At 39.5% G+C, this 6,910-nt stretch overlaps 1 pseudogene; it reads left to right on the forward strand.

Annotated features, from left to right (window-relative positions):
* Window positions 1–365: 365 nt before the first annotated feature.
* Window positions 366–1,560, forward strand: LOC102857610 (annotated as a pseudogene).
* The last annotated feature ends 5,350 nt before the right edge of the window (window positions 1,561–6,910 follow it).

The following is a 6,910-nucleotide window of genomic DNA, read 5'->3' on the forward strand; positions in this document are numbered from 1 at the left end:
ACAATGAATGAATATTAAAAAAAAGAAGTGAACTGGGTGGGGATGGGATAAGGGAGGGAAAGGGGGTAAAATGTGCAATAATGAATAAATGAAAATCTAACTTCTCTGTAAACATTTGTTAAAATCACAATTAAAATTTTATTTTAAAAAACCCTGCAAGTCAAAATTTAAATTAGTCCCAATTTTATTTTTTAAAACAAAACAAAAAGAAACACTCCCCCACCCCCAATAATCTCCATGAAACTATAGACTATAGGCAATAGAAAGACATAGGAAAAGGACATGAAAATACCTCACCACATGTTCTGGGATTTCCATGGCATGTGTGTGTGTGTGTGTGTGTGTACACACACAATACTTAGGACATGGCAATGATTAAGTTCTCAACTACCTTTCAACCTACATTTGAAGATAGCAGTTGCAACCTTTATAGATTCACAACGATCCCTAACCAAGACAGCCAGTTAGGCAAAGAGAACAAACACCACTCGCTTTCTGGGTATACAAATGCTTAAGTCCTCTGACATCAAATCAGCAAGTTTAGAGGATCTGTGGGAAAATCTAAGTTTAAAGCCAGCTGACTCCCCTCATGTCGATCTCTCTACAACCTTGTCTCCAGAAGTTATTAATGAAGTATGGCAAGAAGAAACAATTGGGCGTCTACTACAACTTGTAGACCTTTCACTTCTTGACTACTTACTCAAACAGCAAGAGGTTGTATCTAAAGTTCCTCAACCTAAGAGAAAGCCTGACTTGATCTACAGCAGTAGCTATCTGGATCGAGGGATTCTCAAAGCTTATAGTGATTCTCAGGAAGATGAATGGCTCTCTGCAGCAGTTGACTGCTTGAAATACCTTCCAGACCAAATGGTGGTGGACATAAGCAGGAACTTTCCTGAGGAACCGGATAGAACAGATACAGTTAAATAACTTCTGTTTGATGCCATTGGCAACTATTATAGTAGTAGGGAACCTCTATTAAATCACTTATGTGACGTTCATAATGGAATTGCAGAACTATTGGTTAATGGAAAGACTGAAACAGCATTGGAAGCTACTCAGCTCTTTCTAAAGCTTTTGTATTCCTCAAACAGAGAAGAATTTAGAAGACTCCTGTATTTCATGGCTGTTGCAGCACATCCTTCTGAGTTTAAATTACAGAAAGAAAGTGACAACCGGATGGTTGTGAAACGGATATTTTCAAAAGCTATTGTTGACAATAAAATCTTATCCAAAGGCAAGACTGACCTCCTTGTACTCTTTTTAATAGATCATCAAAAGGATGTTTTTAAGATTCCTGCAACTCTACATAAAATTGTCAGTATTAAGCTTATGGCCATACAAGAAGGAAGAGATCCAAAGAGTGAGACAGGATATATTTACTGCCAGAGGACTGAGCAAAGTGACTATCCCAGCAGTACACAGAAGACGACCAAAGAGGAGCTCTTGAATTTACTAAAAACCAATGTCGATTCAAAATTCTCTGAAAAAGAGAAGAAGCTGCTCAGTCAGTTCTATAAGTGTCATCCAAACATCTTCACTGAATATTTTGGAACTTGAGTTTTTCATATGTGTAGTTGTCTAAAATGTATATAACTTGTGTATTTTAAGAACAAATTACGTTAAAAAAAAAGTTCTCAACTATTAGCTGAAAAGTCAATGATGCTAACCTTCTTTGGTTAGGCATTAGGCACCCTGACGAAGACAGGCCCAGCAGTTACATTAGAGTTTAAAATCTGAAACACTTGGTTTGTGGAAGGTAAGGTCTGTAGCACAACCCTGACTCCATTTTTATTCTTCCTTTCCTTTTTTCTTTTTTCCTTCTCTCCTTTTCTGCTTGCCCTTCTTTTGAATGAGAACCGCATCAATCAAAAGTCCAGTGTGGGTCCACAAATTCATTCAAGTGCAAATCTTCTCAGAGTATTGGATGAGACTCAATCTTTCCCCTTGACCAAGTCCCAACACCTACTACCAGGTTTCCCTTCTCTCCTGACACTCATCTGCTCCTTCACCCTCCCCTCTTCATCCCCTCGTTCTCATACTCATCCATCAATAAGTGCTTTAAATCACCTTTTTCTTAGACAAGCGAGACTTACCTGCATATTTCAGGCTCCAATTCTCATGCCACATTCTTCTTTATATAGTTTAGCATCATAGATCATTTCCTCAGTATTTATATTTAGGTTGAATGTTCTTCTTGTTGTTATGTGCTGTTGAGTCACTTGCAACTCATAGCGACCCTATGTACAACAGTCCTAAACTCTGCTCTGTCCTGTGCCAATCATACTGTCTCCGATACACCCACCCCAATTACCCCAGTCACTGAATCAATCCACCTCATAGAGGGTCTTCCCCTCTTGCGCCGTCCCTCCACCTTCCCAAGCATGATGTCCTCTCCAAGGACTGGTTCCTCCTTTTAACTTGTCCAATGTATGCCACATGAAGCTCCAGTATCCTTGCCTCCAAGAAGCAGCCCAGTTTAACCCTCTCCTGGATGAACCTGTCTGTTTCCTTAGCAGTCCATGGTACCCTCAATACTCTTCTCCAGCATCACAGCTCAAAGGCATCAATTCTCCTTCTATCCTCCCTAGTCTTTGTCCAACTTTCTGATGCATATCAAGTGATTACAAAGACCATGGCCTGTATCAGGTGCATCTTAGTCTCCAGAGAGACACCATTGCTCTTCAGTACTTTGGAGAGGTCTCTAACAGCAGACTTTCCAATCACAATATGTCTTTTAATTTCCTGGATGCTGTTGCCAAGAATGTTGACTGTGGAGCCAAGTAAACTAAAAAGCTGTGAACAATATCAATCTCTTCACCATCCATCCTGATGCTACCAACTGGTCCAGTTGGTTGAATATAGTTAATTTAGCTTGAATATATATAGTTAAAGTACACACACACATGCATATTGCAAATCTTTGGAGCTTCCACAACACAAACTGATGAAGAAAGGTAACAGTAAAGGTTATCATTAGTGAATTATCTAAATTATGCTCTTCTTTCTATAAGAACTAGTATTATTTAAACATTTTAAAATGTATTTGGCAATAATCATAAATGTTGCACACTTTCAAATTATCCTAACTAGAGTATATTCATTACTGAATTATTGTTTCATTATTGGGAAATTGTTGATTGTTACCATTAAGAATTGGCTCCAACTCAGGGAATCCAAATGTATGACAGAACAAAAACATTATCTGTTCCTGTGCAATCTCAATATGGCCAGTATTCTCCAGTCCATGAATGTGACCACTGTGGGTTTCACAACCTATGTGGCCATTCAACCTATGATGCTCAACTTCCAGCGCCATATCAGCATTATCTTTTGTGATCCACAAAACTTTCTTTGGCTGGTTTTCAGAAGAGGATCTCTAGGCCTTCCTCTCTAGTCTGTCTTAGTTAGGAAGCTCCTCTAAAATCTGCTCACCACAGATGACCCTGGTGTTATTTGAAATACCTGGGACATAGCTTGCAGCCTCATTTTAAAGACCTCAAACATGTTGCCATTGAATCAGAACTGACTCATAATTGATTCTTCATTGGCTTTCCAAGGCTCTAATTTGCATGAGAAGAAATTGCTCATCTTTCTCCCAAGGACCCCTGTGGATTCAAACCATCAGAGACACTCAGCCTTTTGGCAAGCAGAGAAATTTCCTACGGACTATGCCATCAAAACTCCCTTCCAGCATCAGAGAAAGAAACATTTAAACCACCCTCATAAAACAGTGTTGACTGGTGTATCAGTAACTGAGGGCTTCTAGAAATATTTTTTATCTATTTCAATGTAGTCTTCAATATGGATTGAAGCTCAACATCAAGAAGACCAAGATTTTCACCACTGGACCAATTGTCAGCATCATGATAGATGGAGAAGAGATTGAGGTTTTTAACAATTTCAGCTTATTCAGATCCACAATCAATACTCTTGGCACAACCAATCAAGAAATCAAAAGACTAATTGCATTGGGGAATTCTACTGTTAAGGACCTACAAACTGCTAAAGACCAATGATGTCAGTCTATAAACTAAGATGTGCCTGATTCAGGTCATAGTCTTTGTAGTTATTAGCTGGACAATGACTACAGTTGACAGAAGAATTGATACCTTTGAGTTGTGATGTTGGAGAAAAGTATTGAACATACCATGAACTGCCAAGAGAACAAACAGGTTTATCCTCGAGAGGGTGAAACCTGCTCCTTAGAAGCAAGGATTTTGAAACTCCATCTCACATACTTTGGGCATGATGATAGGAGGAAATTGAACCTGGAGAAGGACATCATGCTTAGAAGGTTGGAGGGACAGCACAGGAGACAAAAATACCAGTTGAGATGGAATGACACAGTGACTAGGGTAACGAAAGTCAGTGCGTTGGAGACAGTGAGACTGGCTGGAGAAGAATATTGAACATACTATGGACTGCTAGGAGAACAAACAAGTTCATCCTGGAGACGGTTAAACCAGGCTGCTCCTTGGAGGCAAGGATTCTGAAGCTTCATCTGACATACTTTGGACATGTTGTAAGGAGTGACCAGTTCTTGGAGAGGGAGGTCATGCTTGGGAGTGTGGAGGGACAGCACAGGAGAGGAAGACTCTTGATGAGGTGAATTGATTCAGTGACTGGAGTAAAGGAATAGGTGTGTGGGAGACAATAAGCTTGGCACATGATAGAGCAGAGTTTCACTCTGTTGTCCATAGGGTCACTATGAGTCTCAGGAAACTCAGTGGCACATAACAACAACAACAACAACAACTTGACAATCAGAAGTTCCACGTTTGTTCATTTTTAATGAAACACATCTAATGTTATAATTGGTGAACTTAATAACTGATGAAATGTATAACTGATAAACTTCTAGTCCCAGTAACCAAAATAGAGAGAGTATTTGATTATGAAGAATGAAGAAAAGTAATAAAAAAATAGGTTCAAAATGTAGTTGGTAAACAAAGTCTTAAAACATCAAAGCATGAAAGAGGGAGAAGTTGGATGCAGTTAAAAAAAGAAAAAGGAGCACTTGGTTAGAGAGAGAATAAAAATGTCACCCTTAATTTCCTTTCCAATTTTTAATATTCTATGAGATTAGCTGGCATTTTCACTGAGAGTGTTGGTCTCAGTTGCAGCTACAAGCAATAAAGAGCCCAAAAGCTGTTTTCCTAAGAATTCCATGGTGGCTCAAAACAATTTAGTGTCTGTGTTTGTGGTGGATGAGACGAGGCAGGACTACAAACAAGAAGAAAGCACACAAACAGCTCCTGTATAACCTTTTTCCTAGAGAAAACTACAGAACGTGATTCTATAAATAAATGCCTTATGTGTGGTTACATAGATTAAAACAGAGCAAGACACCATTGTAAAGAGTTAAGATATCTTCTAAGGATTAAAAAGGGATAAGTGTATGTGTACAGTATATCGCAACATTGTACATTTTACTATGCAAATACAGAAACACAGCATATGTAAAAAGCAAAAGGTTTTAGATATTGAGGATGGCTTGTGTAAAGAATAAAACTCTGTAAAGATATACCAACTGACAGTAACACTAAGATAATTTTGTGTTGGGAATGCTGAGGTAGGCAGAGGGAAAATGTAACTTTATTTGTTATGTTGGCACTGCCCTAATGTGCTGACAATGGTAAGAAACCCAACATCCCAGGACTGTTCAATTCTCACTGTAATCCCTCTTTCCCTCCACACTTCCTTTCTTCATCTTTCTGTGAGCATGTTATTAGAAGGAGCCAGTCCTTGGAAAAGGACATTATACTTGGAAAGGTGGAAAGTCAGTGAAGAAAAAAAAAAAGACCCTCACAAGATGGGCTTGAGTGTCTCCATACCTTTTCAATCTGTATGTGGAACAGATCAACCCGGAGGTTGGTCTTCATAAGGCGGAATGTGGCATTGGGTTTGGAGGAAGACTCATCAATATCCTGCATTATGCAGATGACACAGCATTGCTTGTTGAAACTGAGGGGGACCTGAAGCACCCACTTCAGAAAATCAAGGACTGTAGTCTTCAATATGGATTGAAACTCAATATCAGGAAAATAAAGATTTTCACCACTAGTTGACAGCACCATGATGGATGGAGAAGAGATTGAGATTATTAACAATTTCAGCTTGCTCAGGTTCACAATCAACACTTGGAACCATTAGCTAGCAAATCAAAAGATAAATTGGATTAGGAAAGTCTACTGTCAGGCATCTCGCCAGAGTGAGGAAGTGCAAAGACCCAGTCTGGAGACTAAGGTGTGCCTGATCCAGGCCATAGTCTTCACAATTACTTGCTATGCATCAGAGCGTTGGACAATGAATAAGAATGACAGTAGAAGAATTGATAGCTTTGACTGGTGGTACTGAAGAAGAGTATTGAACATACCACAGACTGCCAAAAGAACAAACGGATCTGTTCTGAAGAGGGTGAAACCAACTTGTTCTCTGGAGGCTAGGATTTTGAAGCTCTGTCTCACATACTTTGGGCATATTGCCAAGAGAGACCAGTCCTTGGAGAAGGACTTCATTCTTGGAATGGTGGAGGGACAACACAGGAGTGGAGGACACTATATGAAATGGATTTACACAATGACTGGGATTATAGGTGTGTCCAAAACAGTGAGATTGGCTCAGAATAGGACAGGATTCAGAGCTATTGTGGATCACTATGATATGGTGACTGCTGCAATGGGTTTGAGCCTGTCTTGGATTATGGGGATAGCATAGAATAGGGAAAGCGTTAGATCTGTTGCTCATAGAATTGATGTTATAGTCATAGAGAGAGCTCTGTTGGCCTAGTGGATGGAAAGTTACGCTACCAAGCCAAAGGGGGGTGGTCTTAATCTGCAATCCTCAGGCTCTTTTTTAATCAATTTTGCTCAAATACTCTTCTAAGTGGTATAGCACTGGTCTGTCA

Source organism: Elephantulus edwardii, unplaced genomic scaffold (genome assembly GCF_000299155.1).
Source record: "Elephantulus edwardii isolate Elephantulus edwardi_28Jun2011 unplaced genomic scaffold, EleEdw1.0 scaffold00230, whole genome shotgun sequence".
Lineage (NCBI taxonomy): Eukaryota > Metazoa > Chordata > Mammalia > Macroscelidea > Macroscelididae > Elephantulus > Elephantulus edwardii.